General features: G+C 49.8%; 1 protein-coding gene across 1 annotated transcript in view; it reads left to right on the forward strand.

Annotated features, from left to right (window-relative positions):
* Positions 1 to 2,233: 2,233 nt before the first annotated feature.
* Positions 2,234 to 24,738, forward strand: part of Wnt5b (Wnt family member 5B) — a 113,539-nt gene continuing 91,034 nt past the window's right edge. Inside the window, exon 1 of the mRNA XM_085840060.1 lies at positions 2,234 to 2,582. The gene's annotated coding sequence lies outside the window, so the exon portion shown is untranslated. The remainder of the gene's footprint in view (positions 2,583 to 24,738) is intronic.

Consider the following 24,738-nt stretch of genomic DNA (forward strand, 5'->3'; position numbering starts at 1 on the left):
CCTCCTCCTTTTGATACAGGACCTCACTGTGTAGTCCATGCCGATGACAAACTTCTTGTCCTTCCTTCTTTTTCTTTATTATTTTATACTATTATTTGGTTGTTTTGAGACAGGTCTCACTGTGTAGTACTGGCCAGCCTGGAACTCACTTTGTAGACCAGCTGGCCTCGGACTCACAGAGATTTACTTGCCTCTGTCTCCTGAGTACTGGAATTACAAGCAGGCACTACCACTCCTGACCCCTTTCCTTCATTTTAAACCTCACATACTAAGAATATGTTTGGTTTGGGAGAAGTGAACACCACCAAAAACCAAACAAACAAACCCAACACCAAGACATGGCTGAGGACAGTGGTCTTCTGAATTAATCACGTTTCCATCAAAAGCCACTTAATGGGGAAAGTGTGTGTCTGGTCATCATGGCAAGGATGGAGGTGGCTGGCTACATTGCATCTGTGGTCAAGAAGTGGACAGTGATAGATACTCATGTCCAACTGGCTATCTCCTACTCATTCCATCATTTAGTGGGAGTCTTTCCCCTCAACTAACCAGCCTAGAAAAATCCTCCAAAGACATGCCCAGAAATTTGTCTCCAAGGCAATACTAGATCCTGCCAGATTACCAACCAATCTAAAGCAGACCTTCTTGCCAGCCTCTGGAACACAGGTTCTGTATAGACCTCTTAGCTAGCTCACGGCCCAGGCTGTGCAGCCTGCTCATGATGTGCATCTCAGCTGAGCAAGGGCTTCCCACAGGGCCACTCTCTGATGTATCTTGGACAAAGGAGGAAAGGAGGGGTGTGCTGGCTGCTAGCTGAGTTGCTTCTCTCACGCTGTCAGCGAGGGGCAGGCAGAGCAAAATGACCTGGGCGAGCATGAGCATTCTAGGAGTCCGCCTCCCCACATCCTGTTTCTCTAGACTTTAAACTTCCGGATGGTGAGAGCTCACGAATTGAACCCCAGGCAGCATTCAGGTTTTGTTCCCAGGTGGCATTCTGGAGTGATTATGACCTCCAGGTTTTCCCTGAAACTTCCACAAAGCCAGAAGCCCAGAACGAATGATTCACTAGAGGGAAATACTGGAGCCAATTATAAACTGACAAAGCAGACTCAGAGATTTTGTGCTTGTTTAGATGGCTCTCCCCTTGTCCCATGTGTCCCCAAGGATAAAGCCCTTGAACTGGATTCCCTGAGAAGGCAGGGTCCTATAATAATTATAAGGCATTGATTTACTGGCTGGACCAGGTCTTGTAAACCACACTCACTTCCAAGTGAGAAAAGTCCCGGAGTTCCTGCGCTGCTGCCACCCCAATTCCAAGAGCCTTTCTTTCCAACTAAGGGATCATTTGATGAAAATATCCCTTAACTCTTCCTATTGTAACCCCTGAGAACAAAACACCCTCAGTGTGATGAGTTCCTTGTCTTTTTAATGCCCAGAAGGAGGATTCTGTCCCCTTCTTTGGTTTCTAGGTCAAAAGTACAGTGTCTTTGATTATTACTGCTGGTTCCTTCCCCTCACCGAACTGAATTTCGAGGGAATTTCTTTAGCAGGGTGACAAACTCTCAACCTGCAGACTGGATTCAGATCATGTGCTCTTGGTGGGCACCATGTAACCAGGGTCTGGAACAGGGTTCTGCCACCAGCTGGAGGCCTGGCCTCCCCAAAGCCTCTTCTAATTCCTTTCACCTTTTCCGGTCCCTTGGGCAGCTCACTGTGGTGTTCTGTGAGGAAACAGACTAACAAACTATAGGAACCGCCATAAAAGTGTTTAAATTCTGCCCTGAGCTAAGGCCAAACACTGGCCTCTAGTGACCTTTGCAGGCTACTAACGGCAGGGTCCTTTTATGTGCCTCATGTTTATCCGGAGACTAACTGGGCCCTAAGTCCTGACAGAAGTCTTTCCCGCTAGAACAATCCAGGCATCAGAGTTCCAGTCTGAGACCTGCCTGTGTGGGTCCGGACCGGGATTTGCAGAGTGGAAATAGTTCCCGGGTCGCTTCGCAGCTCCGGACTCCAAAGGGTGTCACCAAAAGGTGAGTCACGCATCCGTGCTCCACGTCCACGCGCGGTTGCTGTGCGCAGGACAGTGGGCGCGAAGGGGCGCGGAAGGCAGGTGCGGGGGCCGGTCCGGCTCCGGCTCCGGGGAGGAGCCCTCCGGAGCTGGGCGTCGCGCGCGGCCGCGGGCTGCGGGGGGCGGGGAGGCGGCGCGGGGCGGGGCGGGGCGCAGGCGGCGGAGCCCGGGGATCGCGCGCCCCGCGCCGGCGCTGCACTCGAGCCGTGGCCGCCAACGGTGCCGCTAAGTCGGGGCCGAAACTTCTCGGGGTCCCGCGCTCCAGGCCGGTGGCGCTAGCGGCGCCCGAACGGACGGTGGGGACAACGCGTCTCCCCGGACCCCGAGACCGTGCAGCCTGCGGCCGAGCCCGAGCTCCGGGCGCCCAGCGCCCATATCAGGGCGGACCGGGCACTCCGGGCGGGCAGGCTCCGGCCGCGGATGAGGAGTGCGGGGCGGCTGCGCGAGCGGCCCGCGCGCTGAGCCGAGGCTGCCCCGTCCCGTGGACGACCCGACGCCGCAGCCCCCGCAGGTAAGCTCGGGAGTCGGCCCCGCGCCAGCCGAGGGCGCTGTGTGGCCAGGTGGCGGGAAAGGGGCGCGCGGCGACGGGCTCCGCGGGCCGCTGCGAACAAAGCTGGGGCCGCGCGCGGGTGCCTGGCGCGGGCAGGTGGGGCGCGAGCGTCCAGGGGCTCTGCGCTCGTACGGCGCCTGGCCCGGAGCGGGACTGGCCCCCGGGGCGCTGCGCGTCGCCTCCGCGAAGCGGGGAACCCGGAGCTGCTCCGTTTTTCCTGGCTCGCCGGGGCCCAGCTGCAGTTTTGCGCGCGACGAACGGCGCGGAGTGTCTCCGACAGGTACTGCGAAGGGATGACTTTAGCCCAAGTTCCTGCCCCAGGCCACCGCGGGTCACACACTGGAGACTGTGGTGCTGTCTGGTTCTCGACTGCTCCTCTGCATCTCTCTGTCCATCCTCGCGGGGCGCCTCGGAGGGTATCTGGCCCAACACTCTGGTCAGACCCAACTTTCTTGGGTATTTGCATCCTCACAAGTCATTGTTGGACACTACTCACTTTGCTTCTAGAACGATCGGTTCTGTTTTGCAGGCAGAGAAACTGAGGTGGCTCAAGCCCAGGGTGAGTTGCACAGCGAATCGATGGAGGAGGAAACGTTTGTCCCCATAACCAAGGTCCCTTTTCGATGCTTTTGCACTGCCAGGCCACGTTGGCAAAGCTTTCAGCAGCTGCCACCTTGAGCAGTTTCAGCCTGGTATCTGGAATCAAAAAAAGACCCAGGGTCAAGTTAGTCTCCTCAACTACTCAGGCCACCTCAGAGAAAGGCTCCCATTTGCCAGAACTTTGATGTTCTGGCTGTCAATATAGGAGCAGAGATAGCAGGCAAGCAGGGGCTCACTCCTTGCCAGAGATCAGCGCTTAGGCAGGCCCATGTGGACGTTATAGGGTTCCTCTTTTGTGACTGGCCAGACAGCACAGGCCCGAGTAGTAGGTACACTTCCGGAAAACTGGAACATCTTCCCCTGAGCCACTGTTCTGCGTGGATTCATTCAGGAGGAGAGCCTGCCTATTTATCAAAGATGGGGCCCTGATCTCAGGCTCAGGCCGGAGATGCCAGTCCAGCAGCCACAGGCCTGACCTAGTAAAAACCCCACCTCGGTGCAAGGCTGGGTGGGGAAGGCTGCAGGATGGTTTCCTTTTATTTCAAAATAGTGTCACATCTCTCTTTGACGCATGATTGGTAGCTATAACTAGCAGGAGGAGGGGCAAAAAACCAATGCCCAGAGACACTGAGGGCCGGTGTCCTGAGGAGGAAGGCAGCGTTGTGTCTTCATAAGATGTTGAAGGGCAGGTGCCCAAGAAAGGAATTGTACGGGAAGCCAGGGCTCCTAACCAACAAGCGCAGGTGGCAGACACCATGAGCGGCTGTGACAGACATCGTCTTTGAGCTTTTTGTTGTTGTTTCACATCGTTTCCCAGTGTGATCACTCTGTAGACCAGACTAACCTCAAACTCAGAGATCTGCCTGCTTCTGCCTCCGGAGTGCTGGGATTAAAGGCGTGCGCCACCACACCCAGCCCTCTTTACCTTTGTTGCCTCTCCACGCTTCTCTCCTTAAAGACTGCTGGAGGACCTGCGACACAGTGGACACAGTGTGGCGATCTGCTTGCCAAGGGAGATCATCCAGGCTTGGAAGAGCTTGCCGGCCCGTTCCCATCTGTGGAACTCCTGCTTTCCCAGGCTTCCATACTCTGAGTATTTAGGTGTGTGAGAGATGGTGTTTTCTTAAGGTGTCTTGAACCTCCTACCTCTACAGTCCGTATGTAATTGTGCCACCTTGCAGAGCGTCTTATTGGTCGGAAACGATCCTTTCCTTAGTTTTCTGTCTAGAAAGCATAAAAGTTTAAAGGTCAGGCTAGAATGTAGCTCAGTGGTAGATAGAGTGTGTGGTTACTGTGTGTTTCAGGCCCTGGGTGCCATCCCAGGTGTGTGTGCAGGGGCGCGCACACACACACACACACGCATGCGCACATACACAATATTTCCGAAATTGCTGGGAGACATATACTGTGAAAGGAAAAAAAAAATCTTGGGTTGCTCTTCTCCTGTGTATTTTACCCTTCTCTTAGCCCTAGTGGCAACTGAAAGACTTTGTTTGTTTGCGATGCCCAGGCTGGAACTCTGGGCATTGAGCTTGCCAGTCAGTAATCAGTGTCTGAGCTCATTCTTAGCCCAAACAGGGTTTTAAGAAAGAATTTTGTTGTTTGTTCTTGTTGAAAGGGGCAGAGGCCAGGCTGGTGTGTTCTGACTCTGACTTCTAAGATGGCTCTGGATTGCTGTATTCCGGCGTCTGTAGTGTGGCGGGAGGGAGCAGTCTGCGATTCTGAGTTTGCTCCCCCCCCCCCCCGTTCCTTTCCACATCACTATCGTCGACTCCTTAATCTCCTTAGCATCCACCAGACCCACAGCTCGTGTAGTCCTCAGGGCTTCCGTTGTGATGTACCAAGGAGTGGTTGTAATTCAAGCCTCTCTAACTTGGGACGGCAGGATATCTGACAAATCCCTGTGTGGGGAGAGAGCTGGGAGCCTCATATCCAGGCATCCGGGCTGGTTTCTGTTCAGCATTTTCAGACTGTATCTGGGAGTTCAGGGAATCCAGGGTTTAGAGATGATAATAGGTACCAGGGCCTGAACCCCTCTCTTGAGACACACCTGCGTGCTTCTCCTAGCTTTGTGTTGGTGGAGTCCCAGAAATGGACCTGCTGAGGTGGATGCAGTTTTGTCAGTGCCTTTTCCTTCAGCAAGAGACCCCAAGGTGCCAGAGGGCAGGTGACTGCCCTGCTTTTCCCAAGCCGCCGCCGCCACCCCTGGGCGCCTGTTTACCTGGCTAAATTTAAACCTCTGCCTTCTGAATCCCAGCCTGACCCCCTGGCTCTCCGTCTGCTGTGACCACTGGCTGACTGCTGTGGCCGTGTTTCCTGACTTCGTCCCTGTGGTTACGGTTGGGTCTTTTTGTGCCATGTGAGTCTTCTTTCAGACTTTCTAAAGTTGGTCTCTGTCCTCCCTGCTTTCCCACCCCTGTGGCTTTCTTCTCAACTCTTCCCTGCCGCCTGATTTGGAGCCTGGGTTGGTACGGGTGGGGGCCTTGTCTTGACATCTTTCCAAACACCATGCACGAAGGTCTCAGGAAATCTCCTCAGGGGCGGCTGCTGTAAGCCCTCAGGGGCACTCACTCTCAGGTTCTGGGGTCCCCTCACTCAGTATGCTGCTGGCAGCACTACCACCACTAAAGGATGCTAAAGAGGTGAATTTTTTTTTCTTCTGAAATTGGCAACTCCAGATTCCAATCCCAAATCCCCAAAACTCATCTGTCCCAAGTGGCCTGTTTTTGTGTCCTGGTTTTCCCTTGGATTTTTGTCCTCATTTCTGTTTCGGAGGTGGGATGTGTGTATACCTCTCTTCTCTGTCACTTAGTGTGTAAATCAGGTTGTCTCAAAGTCCCCTTCAGTTCTGAGCCCTGTTCCTCTACAGTTTGCCCTTGTAGTTTGTGGAAGTCATTGGGCTGTGCCTCAGGCCTAGATGGGAGGCACGCCAGTGGAAGTCCAGATGTGTGTCCCCTGGAAGAGAGGGAGGGTGTTGAGAGGAGGGCCTGAGCCTTGTCCTTTCTCAGTGTTTCTTTTCTTTTTTTTTTTAATTAGATATTTTCTTTATTTACATTTCAAATGTTATCCCCTTTCCTAGTTTCCCCTCCGAAAATCCCCTCCCCCCTCCCCCCTCCCCCTGCTCCCCAACCCACCCACTCCCTCTTCCTGGCCCTGGCATTCCCCTATACTGGGGCATAGAACCTTCACAGGACCAAGGGCCTCTCCTCCCATTGATGACTCACTAGGCCATCTTCTGCTCCATATGCAGCTGGAGCCATGGGTCCCACCATGTGTTTGCTTTGTTTGGTGGTTTAGTCCCAGGGAGCTTTAGGGGTACTGGTTAGTTCATATTGTTGTTCCTCCTATGGGGCTGCAAACCCCTTCAGCTCCTTAGGTACTTTCTCTAGCTACTTCTTTGGGGACCCTGTGCTCCATCCAGTGGATAGCTGTGAGCATCCACTTCTGTATTTGTCAGGCACTTTTCGCAGTGTTTCAAAAAGCATGGTCTTATGGGTAAGTTTTGTGGTCACACCTCTAGAGACTTAGGTTGGTCTCCAGGTCCAGCTTAGCAGGGATATCTGTGGCTAGGTGGCATCCTGAACTTTATGACAGGGCTCTCTGTAGCTTCAGATGACTTGGAGACAAATACCTGTTGTTGTTGTTGTTGTTGTTGTTGCTGTTGCTGTTGCTGTTGCTGCTGCTGCTGCTTGGTTGTGATTCATAAGCTCAGCGTGGTTTCTTCAGGTCTGTGGGTGGTGACTGAGTTTGGGTTAGAAAAGGCAGTGGCTTAGAAAGTTGGCTCACCAGCTGCAGCCCCCAAAGCTCACGGCTGTTTGTCTGCGGACGGCAAGCTAGAGTTGCCGTGAGTCCTAATGGAGAGCAGCATTTAATACATCTTTACCCAGAATTCCCCGAGAAACTTCTCAACTGTGTTGAAAATAGTAACAGAGCAGAGCCCAGAACATTCATAAAGCTATCGTGGCTGGGCTCGTGGTGGTCCTGATGTTGCCCACCCTCACTATGCTCGCTCATATTGTAAGGAAGCGGGGGAACTCAATGTGGGAGGCACTGAGCTGCGGTGCCTCTGGGCTGTGCCTCTCCTGCCTTCCCGTGTGCACTCCTGACCTCGTAGATGGAGTAAGAAGGAGCCTGGTGTGCTCAATTCTGTCTCACCCCAGAGGGAAGGTTAGAGCACCGCTGAGACCCATCACAGGCATGTCTTGAGGACTACACACTCTACCCACATTTGTCGAGAAGTTTCTCCTGGGAAATCTTGAGAAATGAATTATGAACTACTGCACAGAAATCTTATTTGGAATTTGAGACCATCAGTCAAGGTAATGACCTCTTACGGAGATGTCGTGTAGGAGCCGAGAAGTAGAGACTCCCAAGAAGAAGCGGGAGCTGGTACGGGGAAGGTTGGGAAGGCATGGGGACTCTGAAGAATGCTCTGCGCCAGGAGCAAGAACAAGCTGAGCTTGGGCTGGAGAGATGGCTCAGCAGGTTAGAAGTCTCTTGCTGCTCTAGGAGAGGACCTGGGTTCAGTTCCCAGCAGCCACATGGTGGCTGTGAGTCTAGTTCCAGGGGATCTGATCCCTGCTTCTGAACACCAAGGGCACCATCATGCACATGGTACACAGACATACATGAAGGTAAAACATTCACGTGAATAAAACAAAAAGTAAATGTAAGAAAATTTAAAAAAAAAAAAAAAAAGAAGAAGAAGAAGAACAAGTTGGGGCCAAAGAGACTGCAGCTAAGGCGCCATGGTACTTCACATCAGCCTAACAGCTATGCACTCTTAGGCGAGGCTTAAGAGAGGCAGAGCACCTGACTTCTTCCATTTCCACATTTGTAGTCTGGAAACGTACCTTCATACCTATCCGTATGCCTGGAGGCAGGTTGTGATGGAGGAGGTGTGTAGGACCCGTTGACCAGGCCAGGAGTTCCACCGGGCTTGTTGTGAGCCTGATGGTGAGGTCTAAGGACCAGTTTCTTATTGATCTGCTGCTGACTTGATCTTCACTAAAGATGGAGGCTGCTGGGGAAGGGTTTGGCTCAGAAGTCGAGAACTTGCGTGAGGCTCCGAGTTCTGTTACCTACGGTAGCGCAAAGATAAGAAAAGGAAAAGACAGTAGTAGCTGCTAGGTTTTTACCTGTGGCGCTCACAGCAGACCAGCCACCCACGTCGGCGTGCTGCTCTCCCTCAGAGAAAACGGAGAGCTTAGCAGGTAAAGGAGCTTGCTATTTGACCCCATGGCCAGAGGCCAGTTCCTGGAGCCCAACCGCAGCAGAGGTGTCAACTGACTCCCGCCCGTGCTCACGCATGTGGACGGACACACACCCTGATGGTGAAAGGAGGCACATGGCATACCCCTGACCTGGAAGTACCATTGCCTCCCAAAGGCATTTGAGTTTAGGGCTTTAAAGCTCACGCCAAAACCTTGGAAATGTCAAAAAGCTGGCTGCTGCCAGGGTCCTTCCACTGTGGACGTAGACCTGTGTAGGCCGTGATCTGTGGTTGACAGAGCAGGAACCACCAGCTTGCCTCTGTATCAGGTCCTTTTCCAGTGTGCCACATCTGGGGGATGGATCAAATCCTTCAATGTGTCAGGGCTCAGATAAAATCCTTTAAGTTGTGGGGCCACGGGGCCGTGTCCCCGACTCTGCACTTTACCGGACCCGGCAACTACAAACGGATCTTAGCTCCTCCCTCTGTATCATTTCTGCTACACACAGAGACATTCATACTTCCCACTATTCACCAACCTAAAACACAGCCAAGACACCATGGCCAGCAAACCCCCTCACAGCCTGCCTGCCTTCTGCCTCCTGGGCCTCCTGGGCTGCTTAATGCCACCCACACACCTCTGCTCAACTTCTGTCACTTTGATGCTCTGTGAACACCTGTACTCTGCCACCGTCTGAGGCCGTCTTGTCTCCCGATTAACCCTTGCCCTATGCTGGTCTTGTTCTTGGGTGCTTCCTCAGAGCCAAACTGTGCCTGAGCTGAAAGTGCTCAGAAATGTCTGTTATTCGGTTTGGTTCTTGACGTTAGCTTATTACAGGGTTTCACTGTGCCCCACTGGCTGGCCTGGGATTCACTACACAGACCAGACTGGGCTTGAACTCGCAGAGCCCCTCCTGCCTCTGCCTCCCAAATTCTAGTCCCCACTCTGTAAATGCAAGTTCCAGGCAAGATCCGTGCTAAGGACATTAACATAACGCACATGAGGATGTGCCTTGAAGTCAGTCTGGTGTCACGGTCTTAAATGGGAGTGCTTGACTTTCTAAATAGTGCAAAATGATGGTAATACTAGGCTAAGTAAAATAAGGCTTTTCTATGGTGACCTTGTGCCATTTCCTTGGAAATGGCCTGGTTTTTGCCAAATGGAATATATAAAACATCACTTTCCTGTTGGGCATCTATTGACTAAGTCTAAACTGAGGTAGGGAGTCCTAGGTAAAGGCATGCTGCCGCAGGCTACTTGAACCCCAGGGCTCGAGGATCCTGGGCCCTGGGCATCTGAAGTCTAGGATTTCTGCCCCTGTGCAAAATAGGGTCTTGCAGCTGTGAATGAAACAGAACATGGCTTCTAGTCGTCCTTTGTAAATGGATCCACCGTGCATCATCGGCTACCCCGTGCCTGACTCTGGAGTCGTTAGAATCCAGCGAGGCCGTGTGCCTGCGGGTGATTCGCAGCCAGCAAACAGCGTCGCTACTACCTATAGGATGTGTAGAGTGGAAACAAGACCCAGAGGGTGATTCGCAGCCAGCAAACAGCGTCGCTCCTACCTGTAGGATGTGTAGAGTGGAAACAAGACCCAGAGGTTTCTTACAATCCACGGACAAACACAGCCCCAAGTGACTTAGGGGTGACTCATGCCTGGCTCTTGTCTTCTTGTATGTGTATTTCTAGGAGTGGCTTTGACAACTTTGTAGAAGCCTGTCTGGTGAGGTGAAATAGTATCCCAAAGACTTGAAAAGAAGTTACATTCTCAAGCCAAAGTGTAGCCCTGCCCCCAACCCACGTAATATGTGTCTGTTTCCCAGCCTTTCCATCAGGAATCATGCCAGACAGCATACCATTAACATGAACATGAATGTCTTTGTCCTGAAAGAGGAGGTCTAAATCATCCCGTGCTGTGCTTCGGGAATCAGGTCAGGTGTGTCAGGTGCCAGTGTGAAGAGGTGACCTCAGCGGGTTACCCAGCCCTGCTGACTGGGCTTCCCGACCTCTGAGCATCCTCCCGGGGCTGGTGTAAGGATTACATGGAGCGAATCCTGAACGCTCATACAGAACCCACGTGGGGCCTCGATCACAGATAGAAAGTGCTCAGGAAATGTTTGCCCTAATCGAGCTTCTGAACAACCACAAAGGATGTCATTGTGCAGCGGGCCAGCGAGCAGGTCCACAGTGTACCCAGCAGCTTGCTGTGTCTGGAGGCAGGGTGTTATTTTCATACTTAAACAGGCATTAATAAGCTCTACAGACGTGTCGGTTCCACAGTAACCTGACTGAGGTATCACTGCATTTCCCATGCATACAGCTTATGCTGGGACCAAACCCTGTCCAGGCCCTCGAAGGCAGCATCAAGTGTATCCTTACAAGTGGGGGGGTTCAGTGACTGTGTCTTAGGAGGCATCCCACAGTTCCACTTACTGCCTGGAAGGCTCACCCTCAAAACCATTTTGTGGGGGATGGATCTCCTCTAATTTCTGACTCATTGGAACGCTGACCTCTGAGAACACACTTGGGGCTTCGCTCCTCAGCTGAGAGCTAAGGAGAGCCTCTTGAATTCTTTGTGGCTCTTCCTCTGCCCCTGTCCTGTCTTGCCACAGAGTGGCAGGGTTGCTAATTTTTGAGGGCAGTGAGGCACGTGGTAGGGATGTATGGTAAACATTCTGTCGCTAAACATAGTTCCAAGGCCTCTTTCCCGTTCTAATCAATGTTATTGACATGTAACGTCCATGGAGTGAAATCCACACATTGGAAGTGTGTAAGTCAATATATTAGGACACATGTATATGTTCATTAAACTATCCTCTCAGCCCTGAGACATCCTTATGCACCCAGCAAAGTCTCCTTTACAGCAGAGTGTGCCCTGCACCATGAACCCAGGTGGCTGGGTGTAATTTTTGAACGCTATAGATTAGTCTTATCTGTCTGAAAATTCCACGTCACTTAAATTCTACCAGAATTGAGGATTTCTCTGCTGCCTGGATGTAGCTTCTCTTGCCTAGCAAAATCTCTGGGAGACCCTATCTGGATTGTTGCAAAAAATTTCTTTTAATTGCTGATATTTGCATATTATCTTTTCTATTTAGGTGTTCGAGAGTGTGCTTGTGTGTGCATGCTTGTGCAGACCAAAGACAGACATTGTGTGTCTTCCTCCACTGCCCTCCGTGTTATTTTTTGAGACAGGGTCTCTCACTAAGCCTGGATCACACTGGTTCAGCCTGACTGCCTAGCCAGTGAGATCCGGGAACCCTTCTGATCCTGTCTCCCTGGCACTGGGATTACAGATGTGCACCTCTGTGCCCAGCTCTTTGCCATGGGTGCTGGGTGGGGGGGTCTAATGCAGATCCTCAAGCCGGCAAGACAGCACTTTACTGCCCCAGCCATCTCCCACCTCAAACTCTGTTTTTAATTGTGATGTTTAGTCTACTTTCATTGACCACAGTGACCTTTGAACTTTTTTTATTTTGAAGTAACTTTAAACTTACAGAAATAGTGGGAAAAAATAGTACAGAAAAACTTTACATGCTTTGCACTTAGTCTCCCCGGGATCAACAACTCACCTGACAGTTAACATTGTTACAGTGTTGTTGGTAAAGCATGGACCTTAGTCCAATTTCCAAGATTTTTTTCCCAAATGTCTTTGTCTGGTTTCAAATCCAACAAAACGTCTTCTACTAAACTCGCCATGACACCGTCTTTGTCTCCTCCTCCCACTTCTCCTTCAAGGTCTCCCTATATCTGTTCTACCTCAGATTCCTGAGTGCAAGGGTGGCAGATACCCCAGATACCCACGCGAATGCCTAGCGCTTGGACATCCTTTTTTTAAAAGTTATCTATCTATCTATCTATCTATCTATCTATCTATCTATCTATCTATGGTGGGCGAATATGTGCACGGGGGTTTGCATATGGAGGTCAGAGGACAACTTACCAGGAGTTGGTTTGCTCTCCCACCATGTGAATTCTAGAGATAGAACGTACGTAAGTCATCAGGCTTGGCAGCGAGTGCCTTGGCCCACAGAGCCATCTCGCTGGCTCCTCTTGTGTCTTTTCTAGTCTCCTCCTATGTATTCACGTCCTCAGTGAGGAGACGCTGAGCATCTAAGCTAGAACGATAACACTGACTCCCCCGCCACACACACACTGCTCTGTAAGCTGGGGATGGAAGCTAGGGTCTTGAGTGTATAGCAGGCAAGCAGTCTGTCACCAAGCTATATCCCCAGCCCTTCCCCTAGCATGTCAACCTGAAATGTCTACCTGGATCGTGTTCCTCCATCAGTTTGGATTTGTATGGTGTTTCTCAGGATTCAAGCTTGGTTATGCATTCTGTTCATAACCACACAGGTCCCCCTAGGGGTGCTTGGCACCAATATGCACAGTACTGTGATGCTGGCTTTTAGTCATGCAATAGGGTTTTTCTATGGCTTAGTGCAAGTGTACCATGTTGCCTCTCACTTCCCATCTTGCCCCCTCAGATTTTCGTCTCTGTGATGCTTTCTGGGGTTAACTGCATGCCCCTTAGCTCACATGTCTTTATAAACATGTTCTGCGATGTCACTAACTCACAGCAGTGAGGCTCCATTTCCTTCTTCCCGTCTTAGAATATTGTCATATCTTTATATCTAAATGTTAATAGTTTTGCTTTGGCCAGCTGCCTCTCACTTTTGGAAAGCCTTCAGACCCTCACACTTTCGACTCTCGCTCTGATTTGGACATTCATCCACTTGCAGCCTGTGAGTATCCCTTTCAACTTCCCTGTGGCGTGTGTCTACTGGAAAGTCTCTCAGCTTCATTTATCTGGAAAGGTCTTTACTCCATTCTTGGTTTGAGATAATTTTTTTGGATATAAAAATTATTACATTTTTTCCAGCATTATACTTATGCTATTTCAAATCTCTCTGCTTTTTTGCTGATAAGTTGATAAGTCAAAATCATGTCTCCTGCGTCTCCTGCATGTCCCCACCTGCTGCCTCCACGCTGTGTGTGTGAGTGTGAGTGTGTGTGTGTGTGCCTGCATGTGTGCATGTGTACACATACATGCAGAGGCCAGAGATCAATGCTGGGTGTCTTCTTTTTTATTTATTTATTTATTTTGCTTTTTCGAGACAGGGTTTCTCTGTATAGTCCTGGCTGTCCTGGAACTCACTTTGTAGACCAGGCTGGCCTCGAACTCAGAAATCTGCTTGCCTCTGCCTCCCAAGTGCTGGGATTAAATTGTGCACAACCATGCCCTGCGCTGGGTGTCTTCTTAATCTCTCTTCACTATACTTTTTGAGGCAGGGTCCTACTAAACTTTCCAGTTGAGTGGGCTGGCTGGTCAGCGAGCTCCAGTGACCCACCTTGCCCCTACTTCATAGCTTTGGTATTACCAATGTTAAACTGCTGCGTCTGACTTTCTCTGTGGGTGTTGGGGAGATGAACCCCCTATAGCATGCACTTTAGCAACTCTGAAGGAGGCAGAGGCAGGAGGATCACGAGTTCGAAGCCAGCCTGAGCTACACATTTTGCTGGGTGTGGTGGCGCATGCCTTTAATCCCAGCACTTGGGAGGCAGAGGCAGGTGGATTTCTGAGTTCGAGGCCAGCCTGGTCTACAGAGTGAGCTCCAGGACAGCCAGGGCTATACAGAGAAACCCTGTCTTGAAAAACCAAACCAAACCAAAACAAAACAAAACCTAAAAAACAAAAACAAACAAAAAACAAACAAACAAAAAAGCGAACACACACACACACACACAAAGCAACTGAGTTACCTATGAAGCCCCGGCTGCCTCTACTTTTAAGATTTTGTTCATTTAAAGTTTTTATTTTAAATTTACTTTATGCGTGGGTGTATTTTGCCTGCTGAGGTAGGAGAGGGTGTTGGTTCCTCTGGAATTGGAGTTACAGCTGACTGTGAGCTGCCATTTGGGTGCTAGGAATTGAACCTGGGTCCTCTGAAAGAGCAGCCAGGGCCCTTAACTGCTGAGCCATCTCTCTATCCCCAAAATTTTATTAATTTTTTTAGCAGTTTGTTCATGATGTATCCCAACGTGGTTCTTTTTCTTTATGGCTCTTGAAGTTTTTCCAGGGTACGAGTTAGTGGGTTTTTTGTTTTTTGTTTTTGTTTTTTGTTTTTTGTTTTGTTTTTTCGAGACAGGGTTTCTCTGTGTAGTCGTGGCTGTCCTGGAACTCATTCTGTAGCCCAGGCTGGCCTCGAACTCAGAAATCCGCCTGCCTCTGCCTCCCGAGTGCTGGGATTAAAGGCATGCGCCGTCACGCCCGGCTAGTTAGTGGGTTTTATTTGTTTGTTTTTATCAAAGTCATGAGAACTTTGCCAGTTATTTATTCAAGTAGTCTCCTTCCCCGTTTCCGTCCTCTGATCCTGATGCTTTAACTACAGTAGATGGGTTGATTCTTTCACACTGGTTCCTAAAATTTAATTTCTTTCAGTTTGTGTATCCCGGAGGGATGGTTGGGCACGCACATGTATGCAAATGTATGCACATGTGGAGGCCAGAGACTGACCCTGAGTCTCTGTTTTGAGACAGTATCTCTCACTGAACCTGGAGCTCTTGGCTGGCCAGTGACCCATGGGAACCTTCCGTCTCCACTTCCCCAGCTGGGATTACAGGAGCTCAACGCCCCCACCCCACCCCCAGCTGTTTTGCCTAGATGGTGGAGATCTGAGGTTTTATGCTAGGCTTCAAACACTTTACTATCTGCGCTAACCCTCAGCCCATCTTATGTTGATCTGAGTCCTAGATATTGTGTTCATCTGTTTGTGAATTCTGGGATTGGGTTAAGCCTAGTGGTGCTGCTGCTCAGGAGGCTGAGGCAGGAGGATGGCAAGTTTCAAGCCAGCCCAAGTAATTTAGTGAGGCTCTGTCATAGAATAAATTCTAAACAGCCAAGGCTGTATAGCCTGGTGGGAGAGGGCTTGCCTCACAGGATTAAGGACCTTGCTCTGCAGTAATGAGAGAGCAGAGACAAAGCAAGCCTCAGGCTTTATTAGCTCTTTTTGGGTGGCTTTTCTTTTTGGGTGGCTTTTTTTTTTTTTTTTTTTTTTTTTTTTGGCTGACAGCTTAACTGCTGGCTCATCACTTTGTGTCAGTGTGGCCTGCTCTGACCCTTTGCCACTGTTGATCTGTAAAGAACACAAGCATCAATCAACTCAACAGGACACAATGCCCTTCTCCCTTACAGATCGCATCAGGGCTTGGTTTGACTGTTTCCTCTCTTTGTGTCCAAATAATCTTCCAGATTGTTCCAGAATGTTCACCCAGTAGTCATCTTTTCACCAACTGATGGACATTCACGGTTGTTTCTGCTTTTGGCTATTGTGAATGATGTTACTGGCAACACGTGTATATAAGTTTCTGTGTTGGGGCGATACCACGGAGTACAGTCACCGGGGCACATGCTGCTCTGTGCCTGACCTTTCAAGGAAATAGTAGACTGTATTTCCAAATGGCTGCAGTGTTTTCCCATGAATAATGTGCGGATTCTAATTTAGCCACACCCTTGTTACCATTTGTGAATTATAGCCACCCTGGGCGGGGGGGGGGGGTGGGGTGTGCTTTGATACAGTGTCAAAACAGTGTTCCCAAAAAGTCCCTGTGTTAAAAACTTGTCCCCTAGACTCTTCTGCTGTGGACATGCCTTGGCCCTCTGGGAGAGGTCATTAGTGGTCATTAGTGGTGTGTCCTGGAAGCAGTTATGGGTCTGGGCCTGTCCTGTCTCTAGCTCTGCTTGTAGCTTGTAAGATGAATGGTTTGCCCTGCCCTGCACTCCTGCCATTGTGTGGAGCCATTACCAAAGGCTCATAGCAGTGGGCTGCTGGTCTTGGTCTGGTACCTTTAGAACCATGAGCTCAATTAACCTTTTCACTTTGTAAGTTAATTGTGTCTGGAATTTTATAGTAATAATAGGAAACTGCCCATGCAGTCTTCTTGTGAGTATATTTGTTTTGTTTTGTTGAGTTAGAATCTCACTGTAAATATCCAGCCAGCCTCAGGTGGGCTGGAACTCACAATGGAGACCAGGATGGCCTTGAACTCACAGAGATCCACTTGTCTCTGCCTCCTGGATGCTGGGATTAAAGAGATATGTCACCATGCAAGGGCAGTGTGACTATATTTGGAGCTTGGGGGAGGTTAACAGTTTAGCTGATGCAAGAGAGCTGGGCCCTGCTCTGGGTTGGTTGTGATTTGAGTCCTTCCAGGTCATGTGATAGAAATCTGGTCCTCTGTGTGACGACCGTGGGATGTGGGGACTGTAGACGGAACCACAAGAGGAACTGGCAGGGAACTGGCAAGATAGAGCATAACCAAAGCCCAGAAATCTCAAAAATTGAGATTAGAATCCCATCCTGAGGCTGGCAGGAGTAGAGCTAACTCCCTCCCTGTTTCCATGCCTGCCTCAGACCAAGTAACCCAGAGACCCCCACGCCAGGCAGTCATAAGTCACAGAGCAGAGAACCTGGAAGGCCTCCCTCTCCATGCTGACAAGGCATCTCAGTACCCTAGCTTTCAGCCAATGGCCTTTTTCCACCCTGGATATTCTCACCCCAAAAGCCATATAACCCTTGGTTCACCCCAAATAAAGTCTGAGAGAGAGAGAGAGAGAGAGAGAGAGAGAGAGAGAGAGAGAGAGAGAGAGAGAGACCAGAGAAGGTCTTCGATTTTTAGAGCCATAACCAACTTGACCGGGACCAACCTGACCGGGATCCCGCTTGTCTAACCTGGTACCACAGTGGGAGGTGATAGAACTTTAATAGGTGTAGCCTGGGATGAGTTAATCATGCCATTAAGGTGTGTACTTCCCCAGCCATACCACCCAGAGTGACTGACAAGGCCAAGGGGGTCCTTACAAAGGCCAAAGTGATGAGGTCAACTGACCTTGGTCTTTAATCCCATGAATCAATGAGCCAAGCAGGTCATTTTCTTTATAGATCACCCAGCCTCTGGTATACTGATCCAGTAATGGAAATTGGACTCTTAGAAACATTATGCTGGGATTGGTGCTCTGATTTAAAAACACCCCTGTCTTTCTTTCTCCCTCTTACTCTGTCTGCCTCTTCCTCTCTTCTGTGAGAGGAGTCAGAGGAGCGCATTGGATTTCCTGGAACTGGCGTTATAGGCTGTTTGTGAGCTGCCATGTGGGTGCTAGAACTGAACTAGTCTTCTGCAGAAGCAGGGAGTGTTAAGTACCGAGTCTTCCATGAACGACCATCTATAAGCCAGTAGGAGAGCCCTTACCAGAGCCTGACCATGCAGACATCCCTGACTTTGTGCTGCCAATCTCCAGAAATATGAGAAAATAATATTTTGTTATTGCAGCCCGACTAGGTAGGGCATGGTTTTGATTTGATATGCATCTCCCAAAATGGTTAATGAGGACTGGTGTGTGTAGCTCAGTGTGGAGTGCTTATCTGGTGTGCATGAGGCCCTGGGTTCCATCTTCAGCACACCACACACACACACACACACACACACACACACACACACACACACACTCCTGCTGGTTAATGATGTTGAGACTTTTCAGGGGCTACAGGCTTTTTATACATCTTCTTTGGAGAAACATCTATTCAGATCTCCCCGTTGTTTAGTTGTGGGGTGTTTGTCTTATCACAGAGACATCAGGTATTTTGCAAGTACCCTTTTTAAGGTTCCCCAGTTACTTATTTTGGATTCTTTGTTTGTTCAGCTGAGGGCAAGCTGGAGTACACTGATACAGACCCCTGGTGCTGCTTTCTCATCTGTTGATGATGGAGGAAACAACCTGTAGGTGCTTAGAAAGTCAGATCAGATCCAGCATGATAAATTAGCAAAATGTGAATCTTCCGATGTTCATAGAACTTAATGTTTTCTCATAAGTAGAAAAATATATATATGTATATACATTCACTGGTATCCTTGAGGTTTCTAGCCAGTCAGAAGCCTGGGGACTTTCCTTTGGGACAGATACGTGAATGAGGCTCTTGTTAGGGCCAGGGTCTCAGGGGCATTCAGAATACACAGCAGTGGGGGCTTACACCCTTAGCACCTTTCCACAGATTTAGAAGGCTAGAGAAGAGCGAAAATCCTTCAAATAGAAAAGCAAGCGCTTTGCAGTAGAAACAAGCATCATTTTATACAGTGACGACTCTTTCCCTCAACATAAAATAGTGCAGACGAGCCCACGGCGTTCGTGGTTGTTAGTTGTGGTTTACGGTGCTGAGGCAGAGAGCCTAGGCCTGGGCTACGCATGTTAGAATATTCTGCAGCAGAGCAATACCCCAAGGCCTTGTGTGTCTCTCTCTTCTGAAGAAATGCAAAATGAATTTAGTTCTGAACTTCATGACACCCCTCAAGATGGGAGCCTCCTTGAGGTCACTCAGATTTCTAATGGAAATGTTAGACTCACACTCAGTATTCTGAAGACCCTCTCTGGCATCCTATTCTAGTAACAGAATGGCCACTGGGTGGTGAGTCACATCTACACTAGGTTGCAGCTTTGTTTGTGAACTGTGTTTTCCTAGACCAGTTGACAACTGATAATGCTTCGCACGTGTATGTGACACATGCGTATTGCTCCCGTCTGCCATTTATTTGTCCAATAGTCTTGAGTTGGACAAGCCCCAGAGTGAGGGCATCTGGACTTAGGAACTAGCTGTGTGGCCTCAGGGTGACATAGACCTCCCAGGAGTGGCCGTTTGCCTGGGGTTCATATGCATGACCATCTCACTGAGTGGGGTGAGGCTCAAATGAAGTTATGGATCAGAGGGCATCTGGGCACTGCAGTTACCTCTGCTTGTGTCCCCACGTTGCCCTCCAGAGATGACCATGCCATTGTACTTCAGGAGGGGAGAAGGCTGCCAGGCCAGAGCTGCTGATCTTGTGTGCACAGGGCAACAGGCTATGGTGCTGGGAGCCACAGAGAGAGACTTCTCATCTATCTTTGGTTATCCATGATGTTGGGCTTTTTAACACAGCTCTGGCTTATGTGGAACCCATGCCTTCTGAGGTCTGTGAGTCCCGTGTTCTAAACTTGCTACATTTCAGGCTTGTTCATCTGCACTGCAGTATGACAGACTGACTTCTTCTATAGACTTCTCCTGTCCACTCCCCCCTCACCACCAGGGGACACATTTGCTGTTAGCCACCCAGTGCTCAGCATATACAGGTATCCTGAGGTCTTGGCCTTGCGAGGGCACACAAGGTGAGATCATTTAATACATTCCTGTGGGATCTGCATTCGCTCCAGCATACTTGATGCTTTCTCGAGAGGAGAAATAAAAGGCCTTTTTAGGACAGATAACTGGGCAGTGTGGCTCACACCCACATCATACACTAAATGTAGAAGTGGGGACTTTCCCTGGGTCTGACTGTTAGAAGAGAAATGAAATCTGTGCCTTGGGATGCCGTGGAGCCACCCCAGGACACTGTGTGTTGCCTTCAGCTGCTGCCAAAGCAATTCCTGCCTGATGGTCATGACTGATACTTTGTTTCCAGTCAGTGGCTCCACCCACTGTCTTCCCAGATGCCAAAGCTTTGTCAGGTGTCAGGCAGTAGTTCCCACTGGCTGCTACTCTTGCCCCGTGGCGAAGCTTCTGTAACACACGTGTGGTTAGCCCCACAGCAGCCACTGGCCCTAGCCCTATGTTGAAGGCAGTCCTATTTGGGTGGATGAAAACCAGCACCCCTTAGTGGAGCCTCCCCAGAAGCCCCTGCGCACTGCATATCGGATGGCCAGGAGCAGCTGTGTATATGGGACTTGGCTACCCTTAGCCACCTTTGTCCAACCTGCCCGGATCAACCATTCTTACTTTCGTCCATTTCCCTTGGTACTGCTCCCTTTCTATCCTGTTGAGTGAGGAAGATCTGGCCACACACATACACACATGCCTGCACTGTGAGTGCCAGTGGCCAAGATGCTATAACAACAGGGCACCTTTGTACAGGCTGTTTAATGTGTAACTCCGCATGGTATGACAGGATTCTCTGACAGGACCAAGGCCTGGCCTTTTGCCTTCAAAGAGTTTATATTTATATACAAGAAGTTCTAAAGAGCAGAGAGAGCTCCGATAGATACAAGGCAGAGCCTCTGACCAGCCAAAGCTTCGGGCATTCACTAACCTCCGAGCCTCAGTATCTGTCTCTAAAGGAAGTTTTGAGAATTCACATCAGAGAATTTGGGAGGCTTCTTAAGAATGGGACAGTTTTCTTTCAACTCAGGTGTATCACCTTTCGAAATGGTAGGTAAGTTATAAGGACCCAAGTAGCTCTTCCGCAGTGATGGAGTGCGCCCATCGCTACAGGGCTACATAGGCAGTCGGCAGGGGCTCTCCCCCATGGAGCCGCGCCCACGCTCATGGAGCCGTGCCCACGCTCACCAACACTTTCTGTTTGGCCTTAGCTACTTAATAAATAGGATGTCTAGTTATTTCTTTCAGCCTGGAGACTCCATCCATGTCAAAATAAAACTACTGAGATAATGAATGCAACAGCCAGGAGTCCTTCGACTCGAAGAGGCCTTTGGGGCCGTGCTCTGTTCTGATTTTGTTTGGTTCTTTTGCTATCTAGCATGCTCTTTAACTCATGAGTTCAAGTGACCTTTTGCCTCCGTCTTTCATCTAGCTAGGGGCTACAGGCTGTGTTATACTTTTATTTTCTATACTGCAATGAAAGTCAAGAAACACCAATTACCTATCAGACTGTGCCTTTGATGGGGGCTGGAAACATGGCTCAGTGGTCAAAAGTGCTGACTTCTCTTACAGATCCCAGAACCCATGTTGGCCAGCAATCCATAATTCCAGTTCCAAGGGATCCTATTGCCCTTTCCTGACTTCCTGACCTCCGCAGCACCAGACATACTTGGGAGGCAGAGACAAGCAGATCCCTGAGAGTTCGAGGCCAGCCTGGTGAACTCTAAAGAGTAAGTTCCAGGACAGCCGAGGCTCCACGGAGAAACCCTGTCTCACAAACAGGAGAGTAAATTAGTCACACAGCTTTGTGATGGGCTTCCCTGGTTCCCAGGGTTCTCCATCTCTCTTGACTGCAGGGACATTAATGTTCATAGGATGTGACCCAGCTTCATCTGCCTATGGAAACAGTGCTCTCCTGGGTCCCATGAAACTTTTGGTTGTTGCTTTGCAGAAAAATATGGAGTTAAGGTTGTTCTGATTATGAACATTTGGTTCATTGGTGCACACTTGATCTTGTTCTGTTTCCTGGCCTTCTGTGAACCAGTGAGACTTTAAACACTGAACCATGGTGTCTTTGAACAATTAAAGTCAGCCTGGGTAGCACAAGCCATGTGTTACTTATTGAAGTTAGTCTGTAAACCCCTGTGACCAAGTTCTGTCACTGGGGACAATACAGGTCTGTGTGAGAGTGATTTATCTGACAATGCTAAATTTGCATTCTGTGGTAAAGTGTGTCTGCCTGTCATCTAGGATGTCACCCCGGGCTGACATAGCCCCTTCTGGAGACTAAGGCTTCATCAAGCACTGTGAGAAGGAGTCTCTCTCTGATGCTTCTGACTGGTCCCTGGTCTCTTCCATATTCACATGGGAAGATTTGGGGTGAGTTCTCGAGGATTCACCCATCTAGTGAGTGAGAGCCGAGTGGCCCAGGTATAAGACCCTTGCAGGGGACAGAGTAAGACCTGCTTTCTGAACAAGGAAGGCCGCTGTGGCTTTAGGTCTGGTGGACTTAAGCCTGGTCACAACACTTGTGAGAACAGACGAGGAGCTGCTGAGTTGGAGGGAAGGTATACGGAATTGCTTGGGACATGATGCATCTGATGTGGTCTGTCTGTCTGTCCGGAAGTAGTAAACAGGACAGGACAGCCAATGTCATCAGGGAAGTTTGGCCATGAAGGATAGAAACTGGTTCATAACTTGAGGGAAAGTAGAAGCAAAAGGACACTGGGCGGTGGGCTAGGAAAGGGCACAGACCCTGATGGGAGTGTGAGAAGAAGGGAAGGCAGACAGCACACTGAAACCTGTAGCTGGTCACACTAAGTGGGTGAATTACATTCCCTCTGCCTTTTGCACCACTCCAGGCTGTTTGGATCTCCTCTTCGCTGGTTCTTGAGGCCATGCTATGCTTTTTGAAAATATTACTTTTATTTTTGATTAGCATACACATACTGTATACACTTTTGGGATTCTGTGAGGTATAGGGGATCCTTTTATCATCCTTACTCAACTTTCCAGCCCTGGAGGAATCACTAAGAATTGCTAGTCTGTATTCGGGTTTGAACTTCCGCACATGTGAGAGACTGTGAGGCTTGTGTCTTTCACGTTTCCACAGTTCACCTGACGTAATTGTTCACCCCTAGGCCCGCCCGTGTAAATGCTAAGGGTTTCAGTCTTCTTTGTGGCTGAATAACAGTTTGAAGTGCATGGCTACTGTCTGCCAGCTTCCGTGCTGGATCCTCCCGACTTTTGCGTAGTCCACTCCCCCTAGGTCCCTTCTCATGGCCCCTGTGGCCCTGAGGAAATGGGCCCCTCACCATGAATGAAGGCTCTTCCTGTGGCCCCACCTGAGGCCACCTTTCTTGTTACCCAGAAACGTCTGTGACAGCCTCAGGCTTGGCTGCCTACCGCATGCTCTGTACCTGACCGAGGCTTCCTGGTGTTGTCTGTCGCCTCGTACGTTTTATTTTCCCCGCTTCCTATGTCGCTTTTCTCCCACTATGGCCACCACTGTGCTTCCCGTCTGACCCTTGACCATTGCCACCTGCTCGTCCCTTCTTGTGCCTGGCACTGGCCCATCGTCTTATTAGGATGAATGTCAGCACATCTGGACCGCCCCACCCCCGTTATACTTTATTATTAGTCCCAGCTACATGACATAGTCTTTGTTCACAAAGCAGCAGGTTTTAGGGCTGAAAAGGGCTGGGATCGTGTAATCCAGCTCGGTTCAACATTCAGCCCTCTCTTCAGGCTGGCAGGTATTTTGTGACTAATTACTAATTAATGTGATCGAAATGTTTGAGAAATGATGATTTCAACAAATTAAAGATACATATTTTTTTTTTGCTTACCACAGAAGTTCCATGTATTCCTACACAATGTGAATTGCTCCCCCCACTCCATACTTTTTAACTGTGGAGTCCTCTTTGCTCTAAGTGGCTGAGGTGATCCACTGCCAGGCTAGAGGTGGGTAAACTCTCCAGAGCTGAAGCTCTGATGCCACCCAAGTGGCTGTTGCTGCAGCAGTCATGTTTGAGAGCCGTTGCCTCTGCAGCTGTGGTCTACTGCATAAGGAAAAGCGTTCTGTACTTTCCCAACTGAGAAATAAGAATTGATGCATAATCCAGAGAGGTCAGAGTCAGCGCGATACATAGACCCCAGGCATTGTAATACCAGCGCATCCTTGAGAGAGGATGTTCTATGTCCTTCCTGATTTTGTTCCCCTCCCCTCACCTCTCATATACCTCCGGCATCAGAGCCTCAGAGAACCATTTGCTTCCTTCTGAACAAGATGCCTGAATTAGCATGCTTGTGGCTGCCACCCATGGCCCGTAGCTGTGTGCAATGCCCTTTCGTGCGTACATGCAATCTTGTGACAGCATTCTGCGATCCTGCCTCCATCCTCCATGACCACGTGGCAGGCTCCCCCAAGCTCCCAAGGATGCTCACACATATAACTTCATTCCTGTAGCTGTCTGGTGTAAACATGCTCGGGCTATGTAAAAAGAGCCTCTCTATTTATCAGCATGCCCAATGCAGGTCTGGGTGAATTTGTGTCTGATGAGCACACCTTCTCTGATGGAGCTGCCAGGCATGGAACTGGCACTGTGGGGAGTCTGTGCAGATTCAGGACAGTCAGCCTTTGAGGAAGGACTCCGAAGAAACCACAGATTGACAGTAAGAAAGAAAACTCTGCCAGTTGCTGGGGGGCAGGGCAGTGAGGAGAACAGAGGCCCAACAGGGAAAAATGCAGGAAACCCGTGGGGAGTGTTGGGGGAGACTCTGAGCAGAGGCTCAAAGGAGAGGGCCATCTCACAGGAAACCACCGGCAGGAAGGTGTACGGGGTGTGCAGGGAGGTCCTGGCAAGCTCAGTCATGGTGCCCATCTGGTTTGCAGCTGCCCAGGATGCTGGAACTACACCTTCACTCAGATGCCGATGCCAGTCACTGGCTGCCTTGCAAACACCTAAATGAGTCCCTGCCTGGAGCCACTGCCTAGAGAATACACTCATTTAAACCCAGCCACCCCTCTGCAGCCAAAGGACTTGGGATGTGATGAGCCATGACTCTGGCCATCCTGATACAGACCTGGGGCGCTGAGAGGCTCTGGAGGCAGTGTAGAGTGGA

This window comes from Mus caroli, unplaced genomic scaffold (genome assembly GCF_978045245.1).
Source record: "Mus caroli unplaced genomic scaffold, Mus_caroli_1 scaffold_7, whole genome shotgun sequence".
Lineage (NCBI taxonomy): Eukaryota > Metazoa > Chordata > Mammalia > Rodentia > Muridae > Mus > Mus caroli.